The 23,888-nt window shown below is 36.3% G+C and overlaps 1 protein-coding gene across 1 annotated transcript in view; it reads left to right on the top strand.

Annotated features, from left to right (window-relative positions):
- LOC112042848 (uncharacterized) overlaps positions 1-23,888 on the top strand; it is a 232,794-nt gene that overhangs the window by 178,519 nt on the left and 30,387 nt on the right. The gene's annotated exons all lie outside the window — the stretch shown is intronic.

Here is a 23,888-nt window from a genome sequence, read left to right on the forward strand (position 1 = left end):
TAAACTCGGTTTCTATTTAGGCCTAAAAATACCTCGTATATAATGGGTCTTTTTAGCCCCTTGTATAACAATCTACTATTAAATATGGTTGGTAGCACATAGGACTAATAAAGCCTTTTCACGGCCTCCGTGGCGCGTTACAAAACGGAGGTCCTGGGTTCGATCCCCGGCTGGGCCGATTGAAGTTTTCTTAATTGGTCCAGGTCTGGCTGGTGGGAGGCTTCGGCCGTGGCTAGTTACCACCCTACCGACAAAGACGTAACGTTCCAGTACGATTCCGTGTAGAAACCGAAAGGGGTGTGGATTTTCATTCTTCTCCTTACAAGTTAGCCTGCTTCCATCTTAGACTGCATCATCACTTACCATCAGGTGAGATTGTAGTGAAGGGCTAACTTGTAAAGATTAAAAAAAGCAGATGTCACGTTGAATATATAGCACACGAAAGTTTGAATAAAATGTTTGACCTAAACACAACACTGAGTCTATAAAACATTTAGTATTCTCTACAAAACATAAGTAATTCGTTGTCTGCGTAGGCAAACTGTATTTGCTAACATGGTACTTACTTGATAAATATTTAACATCGACTCGAGACGAGAAGATAGCATCTACATATCAACACTTCATAGATGCGAAACTGCAGTGCTTACTCTTTGAAATCATTATGAACTTATACCTATTGGAGAAGACATTTTCTATTTAGTACTAGTAAGTAGTAGTATTCCATACATATTGCTTCATGGTCATTAATAACCCATATTCACTGCTGAGCACGAGTTTCCTCTCAAAATGATGATTAAATGCACTTTAATATAATTGCAATAAAAAAAATGTAATTACTTCCTATTTAGCTACTGTACTGTTAAAAAATAATTTGTATATGTAATTTGTACATGTAAACATTCATCTGTATTAATATTCGTAAAGATTTAGCTTAAGGTACACATTATTAACTGTAACACTTTTGTATAATAATAATAATAAATAAATAAATAAATAATAGTCCACATCGCTGACTGGATAATGAAGAAAATTTTCAGGTAATTATGTATTAAATTCCTTACGATATTTGGATATTTATACGTTTGAGACACAATATGATACTTAATTTCTTAAAATACACAGAACTAAAAAGCTGAAGGTGCTTTGCCGGGGACCGCATTCGAACCTTATAGTGATAGTCCTTATCATAACCAGGACTATCATGGCTCACGGATTTTGCGTACCTACCCTAGTCAAAAATGTATGCGCGCCACTGCTACATACGTATAACTAGACATTTACTTTGAAACGTGTAGAGCGATGTCTACCGGGATTTTGTTGTATGCCTCATTGTTTCAATATAATAATATATTATCGATATTATATCGAATATTATATCGATTCGTTTCCGAAGGTAAAGTCCTTAAGCTGTAATTATTCATGGTCATCGCGTCTCACAGCTTCGCTGAGTTTTATCTCCCACAAATCGGGCAGATACTCACAGTAGTACTCTAAGAAGCCTTCGTTAGCTATTACCGTATAGAGAGAATAGAGATTGTTTCTAAATATCAAGGATAAGGGCAAGCCGCGCTAGGGTTGCCATTTAAGATAAATAAGTGAAGACTTAAGTAAACAGTATTTAACACTTATGTCGCCAATAATTTGACACCTATAAAACCTATAAATATATTAATTTGTTCTTAAATAAATGAAAATTTTATTACTAAGCTTAAAACAATTAGATATCCTTACCTTACCGTAACAGCCGATAGACGATCAATGCTGGACATAGGCCTCTTGCGTGGACCTCCAAGTACAACGCTCTCGAGCCGCCAGCATCCAGCGGCTCCATGCAACCTGCTTGATATCCTCGGTCCACCTAGTGGGGGGTCGACCAACACTGCGCTTTTCGGTGCGAAGTCGGTATTCCAGCACCATGAGACCCCAACGTCCATCGGTTCTTAGAACTAAGTGGCCTGCCCATTGCCACTTCAGCTTCTCGCTGAGCTATGTCAGTGTCTTTGGTTCATTTGCTCTCCACTCCACATCGCTACATCCCCCGCTGAGAGACTTGGTCGCTAGCTGTGGGATTTATTAGAAGGCTATATCTAATAAATCCCACAGCTAGCGACCAAGTCTCGGATCCTTAGGTCATCACTGGCAACACGCACGGATGGAAGACTTTCTTAATCACAATTAATTGAATAACTCGTATATGTAGCTGGCAGCCCTATATCATCTATTGTTTCCACCCCATTTGTGTGAGACTAAAGAAGGCCTTCTCTTGTAATTGAGATTAGCTGATAATGGTATTGCGTCATTATTTCAATGACGTACGGTGCAATTATTTTAACAATTAGAGCAAAGCTATTTAGTATTGAGAAATATTGGTAAAATAATTATTTGAAAATATCTAGTTCAACTAAATTGTACACTATTTAAAATTTTTCTTACAGTATTTTTGTAATAAATGAGACTGGCAAATTGGTTTATCGGATCTATGGAAAGGATTTGTATATAAAAGAACCTCCATGGTTTTAGTAATGAATCCTAGTTATAGTAATGAATCCCGTAATAACCACACTGAAAAAGTATGGTGGGTCTAGCTTTAAGATTTAAAGATATTAATAGCAATGATATCCCAGTGACCTCTACCTCCGATTCCGGTGTGGGTTCCAATCCGGTCCGGGGTATGCAATTCAGTTGGTATGCAATTCAGTTGTGTGCATTTTAAAAAGAAGAATTTGTGCAAGAAATTAAATATCACGTGTTTTAAACGGTGAAGGAATAACATCGTGAGGAAACCTGCACACCAGAGAATTTTCTTAATTATCTGTGTGTGTAAAGTCTGCCAATCCGCATTGGGTCAGCGTGGTGGACTATTGGCCTAACACCTCTCATTCTGAGAGGATACTCGAGCTCAGCAGTGAGCCGAATATGGGTTGATAATGATGATAGATTATGACCCTGATGCAGTGGTATTAAAAAGTTACAAAAACTGTATTAAAAAAATATTTCCATGATAACTCGTCAACTGTCTGCATGTCTGAGGAATCTGACAATGTTCATTATGTAAATATAGGAAAGTGTTCCGTCAACAGGTTGCTACTACCGAACAAGGGTACGAAGAAATAAATTGCCAACCTGTTCAATAAGATTGTCCAATAAAGGCTTTCTCGGCGAGTCGTGATAGCTTCCGTAAGGTCACGAGAATTTCCTTCTGTTTTTACTTGAAGTCTTGTATTGCATTCCATCGCATCTATTGTAAGAAAATACCGACATCGTCTTCTTATTTTTAGGGTTACCTTGTAAAATAAACACTATCGAATGTTTTATATTTTATTTTAATCTATTAATTACTATAAGACATATACTGAATAACATTTTACCAGCAAAGTAAAAAGTGAAGGAACCAGTGGCGGGCAAGTCAAGATATACCATTCCTTGCATGTTTTATAACACACTTCTCGATATTATTAATATTTAAGTTATCAGCCATAGTAAATTGTACACTGAAACAGAATTTAACTGTGTATATTTTACTACTTGTCACTGTCTGTACTTGAATGTACATTGTACGTATAAGTCACTTATAAGTAATTATTATATAACTAGCCGACGTCCCGTGGTTTCAAATTTTATTAATGTATACACTCATGCTAAATTACAGCTTTCTATTAGTAATTTAGTCTCTGCGCTAAGCCGCGGACAGACGGACTGACGGACGGACAGACGGACATGGCGAAACTATAAGGATTTCTTGTGGACTACGGAACCCTAAAAAGTTAACTGAAACCATAATTTTACGCGGTCTATGTCGCGTGCATTACTTGATAATATACTAAATAGCTGGCGCAACGCGGTTTCACTAACGCTGTTCCCGTTCCCATGAGAATATGAGGATAACATATAGCCACACAAACGTGGCTATTTTATATTTACAAACTTGAAAAAAAAAAAAAATAGTAGGTACATATGATTCACTGATGTTCTATTCAGCCTTCCCTACCGGTAGTAGTCTCTACTCTCTACAAACATCATGTTATGATGATGATGAGGTCTTAAATTTTAATTATCCACTTTCTCCGCTGTCCTCATGGAGCGCATTTTCCGGGTATCTTGCCTTCTACGATCAACCTAAGAAACTCATAGAGGGATCCCCTTTGTAGATGCCGGAAAAATGCAATTTTCTTCCTCATGTTCAGGAAGGCACAACATCTAAAATTGGAAATGAATTAGTTTTCCTATTTGCTGGAACATTGTTTGCATTGTGTCCCGCACGAAATTCAATGCAACTCTTGTTAGCTTAACAGAGCTTTGCCTTGGTCTGCCCGTGTTTGCTTTTAAGCGTTTATTACACGTGAGCGGCTCTCTTTTCAGGCTGGAAACAATAAGAGTAGATTAGTTTTCCCAATTTTTTAGGGTTCCGAACGTACGTAGTACAAATACGGAACCCTTATTTAATTTTTATGTCTGTTGTTTTTGTTATTATACACTTAATTATTTTCGTCTTAGAGTGTCTAAAGAGAGAAGCACCTCTATAACGTTTACTATAAGTTACACTACTTATTAATTAATTATTATTAATTTATAATCTACCTATTGAGTTGCCGTTTGATATGGATATATAACTACTACTCGTAATATATATAATTATTAAAAAAAGTACAACCGGTATTCAAAGCATTAACATACTCACGAAACTAAAAAGAGAAAAATAACAGTATAAAATTTTCTACCTATTGATGATTTTGAAGGATCCAAGCCAGTGATCTTTTAATTCAAGGCACTATCATTATAGATTTTTGTTTATCAGTCATTCTGTTTTTCTTTCATGTGGTTTTTTCAGTAACTACTACGTGTGTAAGTATATCTAGTTATTTTTCATACCCCTATTGTAGTATACAACCTCACGAACTTTCTTCTTTAAAATATTAGTTTTTAGCACATTCCATATTGATCACAACTGACATTCTCTGACGTCACATTCTTTGATAATGATCTGATTTCGGAATTATGTGAAATACTATGCGTAGTTTGTATGTAAAATAAGACGTTAGAAACTCGATCTATTTAGATAATTTATGATCGTACCTATATAAACAATGGTAAATCCGCCCATACTAAGCCCACACTACACATCAGGAAGATCTGAATCACCAAACCATATCTAAAAGAATCGCGTCAGTGTTTAGTCACTGTCCGCTTAATGTTCTGTTAACTATCGCATTAATTGTGGATTAACCCAATGGCAGCGTAATGCTAGTTGATTGACTCATATCTAGTGTTATCTCATATCAGAATACTTGGCTACTCTACTACAATTCACCAGAAGCAATTAAAAAAAAAATTAACGTGTTCTTTATTTTCTTTAAGATGATATTCTGAGCAATCTATAAAGGATCTCTTAATAGGAGGAGAAAGAGTGCACTCCGAGGCAGGGAGAGTGTATCCATACCAACTTCGCAACTCAGGCTGCCACTTTCTTTTGGATACTGAGAAGAAATAACAAGTCGATATTTCATTCATATTCACCCATTTCGTAGGGTTATCTGCAGGTTTATTCACTATCTTGTACGTATGCTAATTGACATAATATACCAAATTAAGATTCTTTGTAACTTGTCAGCCGCTGCTTACTCGTAGATATCACACAGTAGGTAAATGACTTGATGCTTATTTTAATAGATTGATAATGAATACCAAAATAGTGAATAGGCCAGCTGCTGGTACACAATCATGTCCTATAGACAATTTCATACGTATAAAAAGATATTATGTATACAAAAGTGAATAGTGATAGCCCAGTGTAAATGACCTCTGCCTCCGATACCGGAGGGTGTGGGTTCGAATCCGTTCCAGGGCATGCACCTCCAACTTTTCAGTTGTGTGATTTCTTATGAAATTAAATATCACGTGTCTCAAATGGTGAATTAAAACATCGTGAGGAAAACAGATAATTTTCTTAATTCTCTGCGTGTGTAAAGTCTGCTAATCCGTATTGGGCTAGCGTGGTGGACTATTGGCCTAACGCGCTCAGCAGTGAGCCGAATATAAGTTGATAACGATACAAATACCGCTTGAAGAATATTATCAGCGGAATTAATCTAGCACTCCTTTAAATAACATGAAAACCTTATCAAAATGCGATGCATAATCTTAGAGAAAGGAAAATTAGGTAATGTTTTTAGTGTGTTATCTTTACCAAACCCAACAGTTGCGTCAGTAATGTATTATCGAATTACAAATAAAGGATAAATCCATCAAAAACACGGATATCAACATTGACCTCTAATAATAAAGGATAACAATGACGAAGCGTGGAATTTAACACTAAATTTCATATCAAACAGAGTTTTTTATTGTATGTATGGGGCGTTTTTCAGGGATCCGTGGCAGTGCCGCAAATCTGGCCCTTTAAATCCCTGTAGCTCAGAAAGTAATGATCGCAGATACTCTGTTACTTTTACAAAATTGCTTTACTATTAGCATACTCTTAATTTATATACAATTTAAAAAACTGTCATCATCCCTATTTCAGTATTTTACAATAATACCTACCAATTATTTTTAATTTTTTTCATTTCTCCATTCTTGATTTTATTATTGAACTAGCGGACGCCCGCGATTTCGTCCGCGTGAAAGTCGATGTAAACATTCATCTACCCCTACCTACCTTACCCTACCCTACCCTACAGCAGACTTAATGAATAGGGTAGGGACCCTATTCATTAAGGCTGCACACGCGACGGAAGTTTAAAATATGGAGTAACTTCTCCCGTTTTCCCAACATTTCCCTTCACTGTTCTGCTCCTATTGATGGTAGCATGATGAAAAGTATACTATAACCTGCCCAGGAGTATGAAGAACAATTGTACCCAGTTTGGTTAAAATCCGTCGAGTAGTTTTTGTTTCTATTACGAACATACAGACAGACAGACAGACAGACAGACAGACAGACAGACAGACAGAAAGACAGACAGACAAAAATTTTACTGATTGCAGTTTTGGCATCAGTATTGATCACTAATCACCCCCTGATAATTATTTTGGAATAATATTTCATGTACAGAATTGACCTCTCTACAGATTTATTATAAGTATAGAAGATAAATTGTCATTTACCAAACAAAAGAGTAGGTACAAAGTGGCTGACATTTGAACTTGTTCAAAATGGGGGACGGGGGGTTATATGGACCCCTCAACGTGTTAAGTTACTGTACGGACTATTAACTCTTTCTAACTCGTGTCTAGTTATTACCCTACCGACAAAGGCGTACCGCCAAGCGATGTAGCGTTCCGGTACGATGGCATGTAGAAACCGAAAGGGGTGTGGATTTTCGTCTCCTCCTAACAATTTAGCCCGCTTCCATCATAGAATGCATCATCACTTACCATCAGGTGAGACTGTAGTCAAGGGCTAACTTGTAAAGAAAGAAAAATGTTATTCTATATTATCCCTAACTTTATCTCTTGTTCGAGTAATCTTTTCTTGCTAAAGTGGACAATAATGGGCTTTTAACGATTAGAATACCCAATTTAGTCAGAGAGTCGTTCGCTGCTGCCTTTTCTAGATGATTTTACGCCAGAAAACGCATACCAACCACCATATATAGAACCAGTCTCCAACATGGTGGAATCGTCCAAAAGTTAATCTATATGTATAATCTTTTTAACAAAAAAATTTAACCGACTTCTAGGACGTATTTCAGTTATTTTGATTTTAACACAAATGTACAAAACCTATTTTCATGAAAATTAAATCTGGAAGTATATACTCTTTCAAACAAAAAAAGAATTTTCAAAATCGGTTTATAAATGACGAAGTCATAAGGTAACAAACTTAAAAAAAAAACATACGCATCGGATTGAGAATCTCCTCCTTTTTGTGAAGTCGGTTAAAACTATAAACTACTTTAATATGTCTAGGCAGTGTTATGTTCACACATAACACGAAGGCCAATTTGGTTCGGAATACAGCGTTAAGTGATTCTACGGAACAATATACCAAACAATGACTCCACATTATTTTCTTATTTGTCTATTGTGTTACCCATAACAAAGGATGAGAATTGTTTTTTTATATAACCGCAAATATAATTGTTGAATACCAAAGAATAATACATTTAAACAAGTAATTATAAAAACGAAAAACAATAAAGTTATAGTTTAGGGTACATATGTTTTCTATGGTTTAGGTATTACGCGGGTACTTTAAAAATATTCGGTTATCCTCCCGCACTTTCCCTATCTTGTAAACGGCTGAACCGATTTTGATGACACATATCTGGAAAACCTACTAAGAAAGAGTGCTACAATTTCACACAGAAACTCTCAGACACATTCAAACTTATAACACTCCTTTTTTGAGTGGGGTCAAAACATCACTATCACATAACTTGATATCCCTATCTTGTAAACGGTTGAACCGATTTTAATGACACATATCTGGAAAACTTTCAAAGAAATAGTACTACAATTTCACACAGAAACTCTCACACACATTTAAACTTATAACCCTCTTTTTTGAGTGGGTTTAAAACATCACTATCACATAACTTTATATCCCTGTCTTATAAACGGCTTAACCGATTTTAATGACACATTCCTAGAAAACTTTCAAAGAAAGAGTGCCACAATTTCACACAGAAACATTGAGATACATTCAAACTTATAACACTCCTTTTTTGAGTGGGGGTTAAAACATCACTATGACATAACTTTAAGCAAATGTTCAATTAAACTCAACACGAACTTTAGGGTTGAATGTTCAAAGAGAAATTTCTCTTCAATACAAGCTTCTTCAACACGCGCTCCCAAAATTCCAACGCCTTAGAAAAGGTTGAAGCCATTATGTAGGAATTAGGGTTGTGTAGTTTGACACTCAGTTTATGTTGTGATTTAGAATTTCACTTCTAACATCAGGTATGTTAGAAGTGAAATTCTTTATGTAAAACTAGCTGACCCCGCGTGGTTCCCGTTCCCGATGGAATACGGGCATAATATATTACCTATAGCTTTCCTCGATAAATGAGCTAACTAACAATGAAAGAATTTTTCATATTGGACCAGTAGTTCCTGAGATTAGCACGTTCAAACAAACAAACTCTTCAGCTTTATAATATTAGTACAGAAAAGTATAGATTGAGAGCTAGCGGGGCCAGACATACCTCATTTTATGGAGGCATAAAGTTTGTCAGACCATGACCCTATACCATTAGGTAGGTACAGTAGCCAATTAAGGAGCTTAGAACGTTTAGTTTAGCCTTGGTGACTTTAGAAGTTAAGCTGGTTTCAAGGCTTCACATCCTGAATTGTCCAAGTCTATAAAGTAATTTGATACTAGTGGACGCCCTCGACTTCGTCCGCGTGACCGCGTGAACCTCGATGTAAATTATCAACCCCTATTTCACCCCCTCCTCTTAATATTTTTGCATGTTTTATATATAACTAGTGGACGCCCGCGACTTTGTCTGCGTGGATTTCAGGTTTTCACAAATCCCGGGGGAACCATGGATTTTTCCGGGATGAAAAGTAGCCTATGTGTTAATCCAGAGAAAAATCTATTTCAATTCCAAATTTCAGCCAAACCGCTTTAGTAGCCGCAGCGTAAAGGAGGAAGAAACATACATACACACTTACACACACAAAAACTTTCGCCTTTATAATATTAGTGTGATTTGCGACGGACTATCATGAGGAATTATCCTTGCAGTCTCCAGACTTTTAGCTTCATGACAATCCTTCCCCTGAGACCCTTATTATCTAAGTATTACTTACGGTTACGGCACTTTGGACGCAATATTGAATAAATAATCAATATTGTAGCCTCAGTATACCGAAGATTATAGCAAATATTACACCGACGTGTATGACCAGGGCGTGAAGACATGTCATATAAAAAACCTCATTCTGGCTTAAGATCTTTATTTTCTCAAAAGAATTACAAAAAATTCGCTTATATGAGAAATACAATTAACTCACTAAGGTAATTATTCACGTGTGTACATACTAATTAGACTTAAATCCTACATACAATAAATCAAAATAAATAATTGCTAAAAAAAAAAAAAGAATGCGGGTAGATTTTAAATTACATGTTTGGCCGGCTTCTTACCACAGTAAAGATATTACAACCAGTAGTTGGACTTCATACTAGAGGTCGAAACGCGAGCTATACCTACGCACCTTGAACATGGGGTGATCGTAGGGTGAAGACAGTCACGACTGTGCCGCGGTGACGAACGAACGCACGGTGTATTAACAGAGTAAAGTGTATTAATAGTATTAGATTTTTTTAATTATGACCAGTAGGAAATACTGTGCCGTTTTTGGATGCATGAATTCAAAATTATCTCATCCAGAGATAACTTTTTTTAAGTTACCTGGAAACTCTGAAAGGTAAGACTTTAAAATAAATTTACTTATTAGTAGGTAGGTACATAATCTTGTATTTTTTAATGGATAAGGTATTTCCTTTTATCTCCAGAATAAAGGTAGGTATCTGGATTAGTAAATAAAGTGAATAGAGTAAAGGAAAGTGATTGATACGATTGAAATCGTACCTACTGTATCGTCATTCATGAACCGCGTATAACTACCTATAGTTATACGCGGTTCATGAATGACGATACAGTAGGTACGATAAGCTTGTGTTAAAACCTCGGCTGCTTGTACAATGTTTTGTGTGACTGTGCTCGGATCATTTGTGTTTTGTTACCCGACTGCGGCGAAGCCCAAAGGAGGAGTATGTGTTTGAATGTTATGACTTGTTGTTGTATGCGGGCGATGGGAGGAAAGGACTGCGCGGGTGTGAAGTCGTACGCGCTGGGCATCGTTACCCCCCTCCCGGACCGCGCCGACCTTCGGGAGTGTTACGAACAAATTTGCCAAGCACACATACTGATAAATGATATGTCATTAGACTCGTCTAGATAGGCCGAGTGTCACTGGGTAACTTAGTTCTTAAAAAATCAAAATGGCGGATTTTATGCGCTTTAATGTGCAAGCTCATAAAACTTTTGCTCAGCTTGGCATTGGTGACAAGAATTTTAACCGACTTCCAAAAAGGATCGTATCGTATTTACAGCGATATTTCCGTCATTTGTAAACCGTTTCTTTTTTGTTTGGATGAGTATTCTTTCAGGTTAGTCCCATTTTTTTCATGTCAGGATCTGATAATGGCATCCTAGAGAAATCTAGGGGACCTATCGTATCGTAGGGACAATTAGTGCGTTTGTTCATTGTTTCATTATCTATTTTAAATCACTACAATTTCATGAAGGTATTTATCTTTTTTTTTATTTGTTCACGTAGTGTGGAGGTAATACCTAGATGGCATCACCGAAATAAATATGTTTAAGAATACGACCAATCCTTCAAGATCATTGACGTAGTATCAGCCTTAATTAAATCAACCGATCAAAAAACACGTATTTTTATTTATCACTTCCCATTTTACTACAATTTACAAAGTATTTTATTTGTTTATATAAAAAAAGTTTATTTACAATCACAAAACTAAGTGGAAACACAAAGTTAGCAAATGTAATTAAAATGCTGCAGGCGGGCAGCCCTATGACATGTTTACGTACCGCGCGGCTGTAGGTATTTATTTCAAAAATACGGCCGAGTTATTATACTGCTTGTAATATCTTTACTGTGTTCTTACGTAGTATACTTGACTAGTTTTAATAAAACAAAGATTATAGCTTACTGGATGCGGCATGTGTTACAACGACATGTTATTCAATAAATAAAATTTTAATTTCTTTTTGTAAATAAACATAGATTTAGCTTCTTTTATATCAGATGGTAATTTATTGTAGATCTGTGCTCCTTCAAATATAATATTTTTGTTACCATAGCTAGTACGAGGTTTGTGACTTAGTAAAAGGTGATTTGCTCGGCGAAATGCTCGTTTTTGTACTTGAATTTTTTTCGTAAAAGTGATTTTTGAATGTAGATCTTTATTTAGTATTTTCCGAATCAGAATTGAAGTGCTATATATGTATGTTTGCTTTATGTTAAGTAATTTTGGTTCTTTATATATTTTATTGGTAGGTGTTGTGTGTGTTGTAAAGTCGTAATGAAATAAAACCTTAATAATTTTATTTTGTGCTCTCTGAATGATGTTTAGGTTGGTTTTTGTCGCTGTTCCCCATAATTCGATTAGATAATCAATATGCGGCTTAACGAGAGAGTTATATATTGTGTATCTTACATTTTTTGGTAAACAATGAACAATACCACGTAGACATCCCATTAACGATGCAAGTTTTTTGCGAAGCTTATCTATATGATTTCTCCATGTCAGTTGGTTGTCAAGCATTAAACCCAGATATTTTTGACTGTTTGATTTGACTATAATGTCTTTATTAATTGTAAGTGGTTCAAAAGTACCAATTTTCTTATTTTTTGGAATAAATAAAATGTAATTTGTTTTAGCTGTGTTAATAGTAAGCAGGTTACATTGAAACCATACGTTAAGATTATTTAAATCACTTTGAGCTTCTCGCATTACAGAATCAACAGACCTACCAAAGTAGGTTAGGACAGTATCATCAGCGTATAAAGAAATATCCCCTTTTAGACCAATTTCATGTATATTGTTAATATAAATTAAAAAAAGCAAAGGCCCTAGAATAGAACCTTGCGGTACGCCACAATTTATGGATGCTGGACTACTACAATTTTCACTATCTGAGAACGATTTGAGAGATATGATGATTGAATGACTTAATGAAATATACTTTATTGCACACCAAAAATAAAATAACTCAATTATAGTTTATCAAAAACTGTCCTGCCCTTGCCTCACTTACGCAAACATTCAATTTATAGCGACGTGTCTAAATATTTGCTAATATTTGGTTCGCGATTACCTGAATACTCCCATTATCTCATTGCGATTCATGGCTTCCCAAGAATAGATTAAAATCAGTTTACACTCGCCAAATTCAAGCCGACACCTTGGATGAATGATAAGCGGTGACAAACTGTAACAGATTGGCAATTCGAAGAGGCCTCGCAAAGTAGCTGTAATTAATTTTCATTAGGCGTCCCTGGGGGCGGGTTGATTTCGGCGCCTGAAATTTCTCAAAGAAAATTATTACAGGGCTTAGAATTTAATGACTTGGACTCCCATTTTCATTTTAGAATTAGGCAACATAATTTCTTACGAGTGTTGCCAATCTATTATGACTTTTATAAGTTTTAAGAATTCAAATATACTCTTTAGCGTATTAACAAAATATACTCTTTAGGGTTCACACGCTCTATGAGTTCTACTAGTGTGTGACGTCGAAAATATTTGGAAAAGTTAGATGAACAGTTCGAAACAAAGAATAATTTAACGGTCTAACATCCCGTACCTACTTACTATACCTAATAGCTTTGTGCTGACATCTAACGATCTCACGAAGCGACGACGTTATTCTTTCGTCCCATTTGTAACTCGTGCGTTGTAGGTAGCTTCATTTCACTCTTGAAAGTTTGCCGCAATTCATGATAATAGTACGCACGATAATAGTAGTAAGTAAATTTATTATGAATGTCATAACTGTCACTCGCACCATGCTACAGTAAGTATAGAACTGCAGTAAGTATAGAGCTTTTTTAGCGATCCGTGGCTTAGCCGCAAATATGACCATTGAAATTCCTGTAGCTCCGAAGTTAATGATCGCAGATACCCTGTTACTTTTACAAAATTTCTTTAGTTACTCCTTTGTTATCAACCCATATTCGGCTCACTGCGGAGCTCGTGTCTCCACTCAGAATGAGAGGGGTTAGGCCAATAGTCCACCACGCTGACCCAATGCGGTTTGGCAGACTTCACACACGCAGAGAATTAAGAAAATTCTCTGATAAGCAGGTTTCCTCACGTTTGAGACACGTGATATTTAATTTCTTAAAATGCACACAACTGAAAAGTTGGAGGTGCATGCCCCGGACCGGATACGAACCCACACCCTCCGGAATCGGAGGCAGAGGTCGTATCCCATGGGCTATCACGGCTCTCAGTTACTCCTTATACATATGCAATTAAAAAAAAAACTATCATCATCCCTATACATACGCCCATTAGTGAAACACATAACAATATCCTACCTATTCCACAGTATTACTAAATAGATTATATTAATTTGGTAATGTGCTCCCTAGCACAGAATACATAATATGTCCATAGTCCAATTAGCAATAATGAGTGAGCAATTTGATTTTATTGTTGTATAAGTTATAACCGCATATTGTCCAAAATTAAAGCTAAATCAGATTGCACTTCATAATATAAAAGAGTGTATATTACGTATAACAATCAGCATAATATACCTACCAGTGGCGAAGGTTGGAATATTGTCGAAGCTAACCCAAAGAAAAGGGAATTCATACAGCCTAATATGGTTTCCCATATATCTATACATACATACCTACTATATAAAATATTCGTTACAATAATGAATATATTGTATGGATTTTTAAACGGGAACCCTGCAGGAATCGGCCTAACGAGTATAAATATATGTATAGCGGACCCGCTCAAGCTTCGCTTTGACTTATTAATTTATTTATTTGCACTTCTTCCCTATCCCTACCTTACACTACCCTACTCCTACCCCTACCCCTACCCTACCTCTACTCTACCCCTACCCTACCCTACCCTACAACTACCCTACCGCTACTCTACCCCTACCCTATCCCTATACCATAAACCTACCCTACCACTACCCTACCCTACCCCTACCCTACCCCTACCCTACCCCTACCCCTACCCTACCCCTACCCTACCCCTACCCTACTCCTACCCTACCGGTTCAGCCGTTCTTGAGTTATAAGTGGAGTAACTAACACGACTTTCTTTTATATATATATAGAGACAAATAATTAGCAATAAATTAAAATTGCGACTATAATTTGAGATTTAAACTATCCTATCTCTCAAGTTGGATCGAACTGCACATGGTGTGCGAATTTTATTATAATCGGTTAAGTGGTTTAGGAGTCCATTGAGGACATACATTGTGACGCGAGATTTATATATATTAAGATATATATACCTATAGCTCAACGAGTCGCGAAGCTGAAGTGGCAATGGGCAGGGCATATATTATAGTTCGAAGATCCGATGGACGTTGGAGTCCCAAGGTGCTAGAAGTGCCATGCCGCACTTGCAAGCGCAGTGTTGGTCGACCCCGCACTAGGTGGATAGAAGACATCAAGCGGGTTGCAGGGAGCCGCTGAATGGTGGCGGTCTATGTCTATCGGCTGTTGATGTTGATGATGATAATGAAGATGATGACGGTAGATATAAATATATTATTTAAATCAACTAGAGTATTGATATACATATACCTGTCCTATATACTTACATTGTTAAAAATTGTAGCGTAATAACTACATTGTTAAAAAACGTTACAGTTTGTTCGTAAATACTTTATTTAACGAACCGTTCATCCAAAACTTCGCAACGATTTAGAGTTTAGCGAAGCGAATCAAGTAAAACTGGATTTCGATTTCAACTAATTCCAGAAATTGTTCACTTTTGTTTCACTGTGAATATACATTTCCCTGAATAATTTTCCCTCGTTCGACAAAATTGTTCACATTTGGTGGTGGTATAAGGTGGTGACATTTTCTCAATAATTTTTCAATTTTAATTTTAATATAATTGTTCAATAGTACCTATATACATAACTTTAAGTGTTCAGACGAGTACATAATTTTCACCGATTTCAAGTTTGAGTGTAGTTATCTCTGAATCTGCCAGTGATTAACCCAGTTGCTATTTCGGACCGGTTTTGCTGGTCCTGGCTTTCGAGTAATAATGAACTTTTCTTTCTCACAAGAAAATAATAATTTTGTTGGTGTGAAACCTCCTATGACCAGAGACCCCGTCAAGCGTCGGTCAGTACGATTGTAATTGACATCTGATATACAAAAAAAACATACATACAGCCGAACGTAGAACCTCCTCCTTTTTGGAAGTCGGTTAAAAATATAATTAACAGTCAATATTTTCACCTCAAGTCCACCAACCCGCATTGAAAATGAACTCAAAATCACCTCTGCTAGAAGGAGAAAGGCTTAAATCTATACTAATATTATAAAGCTGAAGAGTTTTTTTTGCTTGAACGCGCTAATCTAACTACTGGTCCGATTTGAAAAATTCTTTTAGTGTTAGATAGCCCATTTATCGAGAAAATCTATATTATTAATTATTTTAAAGTTTGTGAAGTTGTTGGGGTCAATCTTCTGAATCGATTTTGACCAATAGAAAGCCATGTTTCTTGTGAGTGTCGTAGGCTATATTTTATCCCCGTGTTCCCACGGGAATGGGAACTACGCAGGTGAAACCGCGGGGCGTCTCCTATTGCTGAAAGGCATATAATATAATTTAGAAGCTATACAAAAACGGCGCGCGGCTATTTTGTTAGGTCGGATCTCCCAGTTGTAAAAAATATCCGGTCGGTTCAATTGATCCAGTTCGTTAACCTTAGTAAAACAAAGTCTTTTTTATTTAGCCTCGCTTTTCCTGTAACCAACGATATTTATGCTGTAAAATGTATAGTATAAAAAATCGTTGCCTGTAACTGTGTGTTTCAAAAAAAATAATGACCTATACAGACGATCACTGGCGTATTTGTGTATGGTATATAAATGCAAAGTCCTAGATTTGATTCCAGTTCTGCACGGTTATTATGTACCTCGGTGTACCATTCAAATAAAAACTACATGGTTTTTCATCGTATTTTTAACCGACTTCAAAAAAAAGGAGGAGGTTCTCAATTCAACGCGTATGTTTTTTTATGTTTGTTACCTCATAACTTCGTTTAAATTTGTTTTTTTTTTGACAGAGTATACTTCCAGATTGGTCCCATTTAATTTTCATGAAAATCGGTTCTGTAATTGTGTTAAAATGAAAATAACGAAATTGCCCTTACTGTGGCGCTGCCAAGTACGGTGAAGTCGGTTAATATTTTTTGTTAAAAAGATTTTATCTTTTATGTGATCATCTAACATTGTTATTTCATCAAAATTACCTATTTTACATCAATCTTTTAAATTTTTACAATCATCTAGCATGCTTCAACACCAAATTTCAGGTACATAATTAGGTAGGTAGGTACATAATTATCGGTTTTTCTTGCTACTATCACCTTACTTAAAATGACGATAACTACTTCATTTCGTTGAAAACATAATGTTAGACGATTGCAAAAACGAAAATACGATCAAAAACGATGAAGTGACTAGTGACTTGTTATTTGAATGGTACATCGAGATACATACAATATAAATTGATCGCGGGGTCTATTATGACCCCGCGATCAATTTTGTATCTATTTAGATTGCGGTTTGGTAGTAAGTTGCTGCCGTATCTATTTGCCACCGTAACGGCAATACACTATCAAGCGAATTGGCGAGACGATTCGAGTAATATCAGCTGTAGTATATAAACATAATAAACAATTTAGATTTAATACTATCTTTTTTTATGTACGAATCACCTATTTAGTATGATCCATAGTTGCATGTTGTATTACGCAGGAAAAAGAAATTAATTAATCAGTATTTTGTATAATAATATTCTCGTCGTTCTTTGTTTTCTTTTTTTATTTTTGATATTTGATTTGGTAATATCACATTTGACTTATTTTAGGTACGCGGATGAAACCGCAGACCTTAGCTACATTTGAATAAAATTTAATAACAGCATTGGACTTCATTCGCACGAGAGTTCTAAAAGCGACGCGTTAAAACCCAGGCGTAGTATGAAGTTGAATGAAGGTCTATTTCCAATACCCAAAATTAAAAATGCAACACTGTTCGATAAATTTATCGAGTTCAAAAATGCTGTCGTATACATATACTTGGGAATACATGTGTTGTATTTGAACGCTTTTTTAATATCCGTTAAAAATACTCTCGTGCGAATGAAAGCTTACGATAGCCTTTTTTGGCTAAAGGAAAACAAATAATAATTTGGGTATTTCGGAAAAATGGAGTGGGGTTTATTTTACTTTATCATTTCTTTATTAAAATAAAAATATTCAACAATGTCTGATACGTTTAACTTTCTAAAACACTTCAAGAAATAGAGTCCAATAATGTCGCAGTAATTTATAACTGGCCATTAAGACGCAAAAGCACAATTAAAATTAAAAGGGCCCAGAGCGCCTTCATTATATTCGCTTATAAATTTCTGTAAGAGGTCACATAATAAAACATATTAAGGAGCTCTAATTAAATAAGCATTCTTTATTTCTTTTGCGGACTTCTTTTACATAAAAAAAGACAAAAGTGTGCACATTTAGCAGGTTTAACTTTAAGCCAGCCATCGACGGTCAATTATTCTCACGTTTCTGTAGCACCCACGACTATAATTGATCGTGTGTTGGTAACTGCTTACATGACTTGTATAGTATGCCGCGTGGGTACTGCCGTTTGATTTTCAGAAATGTGAGAATAATTGACCGTCAATGGCTGGCTTAAAGTTAAACCTACCTAACGAAGCTACGTTGTCATAGCTCTCATGCTAAATGTTTTTTGTTTTTTTTTTAAGTTAAAGAAGTCCGCAAAAGAAATAAAGATTTATGTACATTTTAAGAAATTAAATATCACGTGTCTCAAACGGTGAAGGAAAAATATCATGAAGAAACCTGCACATCTGAGAATTTTCTATATATATATCCTATCTATGTATCCAAGTTTTACTTGATAAGTCTTGCAAAGTGAAAGATTTTAAAAAGTCGCGGTTCGTGCAGAACCAGTTTCGTTTCCGAAAGTAATTAAGTAGTAAAGATTGTACAATGAACTCATTGTTGGAAATTCTCTCATTGAAATTTTGTTGCGATGTGAATATTGTACAAAGTTCTTACTCAAAGTGAAATTAAATATTTGATGTCTACGATTTTTATTTCATATCGAATTTATAGAATGTACCTAATTAGTTCCTTCTTGAAAATTGGTTTACGTTATTTATGGAGATTTGATAATTGTGGCTTTGCAAGTAGCATGTAACACAGTGTAAGCCCTTAATGGTCCAATTAAACTCGGACTAATTACATAATCAATAGAACTAGTCATCGTTCGGCCACATTCGGCTCACTGCTGAGCTCGAGTCTCCTCTCAGAATGAGAGGGGTTAGGCCATAAGTCCACCACGCTGGTCCAATGCGCATTAACAGACTTCACACACAGAGAATTAAGAAAATTCTCAGGTATGTAGGTTTCCTTACGATGTTTTCCTTCACCATTTGAGACACGTGATATTTAATTTCTCAAAATGCACACAACTGAAAAGTTGGAGGTGCATGCCCCGCAGGGCCGGACCGTCCATACGGCGAACGGAGCGGTCGCTCCAGGCGCCAAATCCTAGGGGGCGCCGAAATGGTAAAGACAAGGCTTTAAATATAGACGATCGAAAAGAAATAAATTAAATCGATCGTCTATATTTAAAGCGAAGAGATGAACGCGACGTGCGCGTATTTACTTCTAATAGAGGCGTCTTTCTTTACCTATGGTGCAGGGAGTGCGTTGATTTTAACCCGGGTATATACATGTAATAGAGGGCGCTACGGTGATGATTGCACCCGGGCGCTTTGAGCTAGAGTCTTTACCTGTAGTGCATGGGGTGCGTTACACCCGCGTGCCGCGATCTCAGGGGCGCCCAAGCGCCACTCGTCGCGCGGGTTCTATAGGTACTAGGCGGCGCTAGGGTGATGATTGCACCCGGGCACTACGTAATCGAGAGACGGTATTGTGCCTGATTTTCAATTGGTCTGAATATGGTCAAAATCTTCGCGTTCCATAAGTTTGTAGCCTAAGTAAACCAGGAAACTACAAAGCTATAATTTTTTAGTTAATTTATTTTTCAACTTTATTTGGAGCTCAATACACTTATTTTGTTGGCCTTTAAACATTTCTATACCAGCTATTTTTTTTCTTTAAACTCTTAGAAAATGCATAGACCACTTTCATAAAAATTTTGAACTCGATAAGTGCTTTTTCTAGCTTCGGAAATAGATAAAAGTCTGATGAAGACGAGACTAGATCATATGAATAAGGTAAGAATTCTAAATTATACTGATGAAACAAAATTTTTCTTCTCAATGATCATGGCCATTTTTCTTTAATTTGTCCTCTGAAACATCGCAGCAGATTTCACTATTAAGCAGAGTTTATATTTACGCCTTTTTTTAGTAATCCACCGTAATTACATCCCGCGAACCTCAAAAAGCAAAGACCATTACTTTTCCAACACGCAAAACTGCTTCTACCTTTTTGGAACATTTTACCCAAGCGCAAAAAACGCTGCCATTTGGCCGCGAACTTTGTTCTGCACCGGCCTTCGGCCGGGAGTTTGTGATAGGGCTTCTGACAGTGACTATGGCTGGGCATTTTACCCAAGCGCAAAAAACGCGCGGCCTTCGGCCGCTAACTCTGTTGTACACCGGCCTTCGGCCGTAGGTTTGTAATAGGGCTTTCGACTGTGGCTATGGCTGGGCATTTTACCCAAGCGTGAAAAACGCGCGGCCTTCGGCCGGGGGTTTGTGATAGGGCTTCTGACTGTGACTATGGCTGGGCATTTTACCCAAGCGCAAAAAACGCGCGGCCTTCGGCCGCGAACTTTATTCTACACCGGCCTTTTTGCTAAACCTTTCTTCTTCAAGTTCTTCATTGCAGTGATTATGTTTATTATTAAGATTAAGATACTCGATTTTTTTTTCATGTTATAAAATACGAGTATCTAGTCACGATTTGTTTAAAGGGATCGCGTGGGGAACGTAACGAATGCATAAAATTTTATTCTATTAATATAGCTATACATTGAATAATGTAGCTTTAACATGAGGGTAATTTAAAAAAAAATAATAAAATAAGAACAACCGACCTTAAAATCATAAAAAAGTTTCCATTAAATTAAAAGCGAAACATAACATCGTATGTGCTACCTTCTGATCAGTTTGAAGGCGGTCAAGTTAGTGCTGTGTTACTTAAAGCCGTATCTGAAAGAAGTATCTGAAAATCCAGTTAAAATCTTTATGATTTAAACGGCTTGAATCGAATCGAAATCGAAAGGTCGAATTGAGAAACATCCTCCTTTTTTTGAAGTCGGTTAAAAATGTATGACATTCCGATATAAATTAGGCTACGAACTTTTCAAACGTCCCTAGTATATAATGTTAGGAGCAAACAGGAAAGGCGCCATAATTGGATCTCGCTCCATTCTAAAATTTACCACGGTCCGGCGCTGATGCCCCGGACTGGATTCGAACCCACACCCTCCGGTGATCGGAGGCGGAGGTCATATCCACTCTCGTTATGTTAGTTTATTTGGATAATATTTTGGTACAGTTTCATAGCTACATTTAACTTCTATAATTAAATCGTAACTGTTAAGCTGCTGCAGTAAAATGTATGTTTTTGTACCAATATATTTACATAATTTTCGCTGTTGTTATTACAAAACTACACTAACGTCTATAATTAACAAAATTATGTAAATACCTACAAAGTTTAACAGTCACATTTACAAATACAATGTAGAAGTTATGACGCCGGAGCTAAAATTAAGGCATAATATTGTTACTGTTAATTTTGTCGTCAAGGAAAAGCAGTAAACCTATACAGTAACGGCGCAGTGAAACTCAACGAGAGCATAAACAAGTCGCCATAAAGACTATAATTACGTTTTTGACGTTAAAATATTACTGGCATCAATCTTCGTATGATCGATTAAGCCAGTGACAGCCGGAGATTTCGGAGTTGATCACCTCAAGAAAACCTCAATTAATTTTAGACTCTTATAGATTCTGTAAGTGCCGTAAGCTCCTTAATGGGATCTCATTAGTTTTGGGCGAGCGCAGAAGCATCGCCTGTTGGTACCTGAAGGCACAAGCACCTGAGAAAGCGGAAAGAATATCTACGGACGTCTCCTGTGTGACTCAGACCTCGGTTTAGACAACCGTCCCGAAAGGGTGTGTCAGTCCTAATGCCTCTTTGACCGTGGATGGAACCCACGTTCAGGTGACGTTAAAATACGGATAGGACTGTCAGAAAACATTGCAACAACAAAAAGTGGACTAACACTGGTTTTTTATTTCTACCGTTATAAAGAATTCCGATCTGAAGATACCCTTCAGTTTTTCAATGTTAATATCTTTATCTTCAAGTTATCTAGGAATAAGATAAGAACTAGTACCGCAAAAGTCCAATAGGCGGGTATTGAACTCATGATCGGTTTTGATTTAACCCTTAATCGTGGACAGTCTGTAGTATAGCTATATTTAGTTCTCTAGCATTGGTGTGGCATCGTAGGTTTATTTATACAATATATAATACAATATACAAAAACCGTCTAATAAAAAATCCAACTGTGAGACAAAAATTGACAAAATTTTGCCCCACAATGAACTGTGGTACAAAAAAAAAACATCCATTGGGATATATCAAAAATAGCGTGTAAAACTTTGGGCATGTATCCAATTTCGCTGGTAGATAACTTTAATTGAGATTTTTAGTTGAGCTTATTAAAGTTACGAACGGATATTTATGTGGAAAATATTTTGTAGCATCAGTGAATCGAGTTAATTAGTTCCCTCGCAGTCCAATTTTTAATTAGTAGTTCGATATTTACGATGTTGTGCCTTCTAATAAATGGGTACTGTTTTTGCCGAAACATTTTAGCTGCGAAGTAGAAAGTAGCTACGAGTGCAAAGTTCTAAAGAGCTTAGAGCACGAATTGTAATTAAGTGTGTTAAAGTTCATTAGGGTCGAGTACTTAATTGTTCCCCCATAGAGGCAGAAAGCATCTACACTATATAGCCCGTCCCTAGCGGTTTAAATTACATCCTTGACCTCATTAGACCTACATCCTAGGGATCCTCCAAGAGTCGTTCAAAGAATATGATTTACCCTATTGGTTATTAGCATACCTTTCCTTTTTTCTCAACTTATATTATTTTCTGAAAGATATTCCTTTCTTTTGAGTGCTTTTCATTTTCTTTCCTCGGTATCTCCTTCAAGAGTCATTCAAAAAAATATGATTGGCTGTTAGTACCTTACTTTTGTTTTTCTTTCTTCCAACAACACATTTTCTTTCTTCCAAGAAATTATCATGATGATAATTATTACATCATTCCTACAGAGTAAAGAATGATCCAGAGTGAGTCTTTACAAGTAGCGTGGTGAAGCTGGTGAAACATTGTCTAAGAGTAGGTGGTATAGAGAAACGTCACGCGTCTCCTTGACATCCGCATGTGCAAACTTTTTTCATAATTGTATTTCAAAATTTAACACTAACAACAAAATACGTAAATTAATATAATAATCAATAATTACCAATAAAAAAATACTCGAAAAATAAAATAAAAAATTACCAATAAACTTATTTCTTTAGTTTTTGTAAACACATTTTTTAAAATATTTAAAAACACAAGTGGCCACAAACACGCTTCGTGTCGTAATAACTCAAGAATAAATTCGTTTTTGAATTTTGTATTTGGAGCGACTACGACACCGTCGTGTTCGGGGCGCTCTATTTGTTTAATCTTTGAGTTTGCAAAACTGATGATGGTGGTGATGATCTTGATGATGATAATGATGATGATGATGATGATGATGATGATGATGATTATGATGATGATGATGATGATGATGATGATGATGATTATGATGATGTTGAATCGCAGAGGATAGTCGTATACATTGTGCATTGTTGACAAAATATGTGACTTAATACGTAGAATCGTTATTTCATTATAATTTGTAAATCAGTGCTTGTAATAAGGTTGTACGGTACCAAATTGGATTTGTAACTTTAACGTGTGATTTATAAAGCTTCTATTCGTCGATTACCTAGTTGTTCGAGGGGATGGGGAACGGCTTAGTCGGGAATCTGAGTGC

Source organism: Bicyclus anynana, chromosome 12 (genome assembly GCF_947172395.1).
Source record: "Bicyclus anynana chromosome 12, ilBicAnyn1.1, whole genome shotgun sequence".
Taxonomy (NCBI): Eukaryota; Metazoa; Arthropoda; class Insecta; order Lepidoptera; family Nymphalidae; genus Bicyclus; species Bicyclus anynana.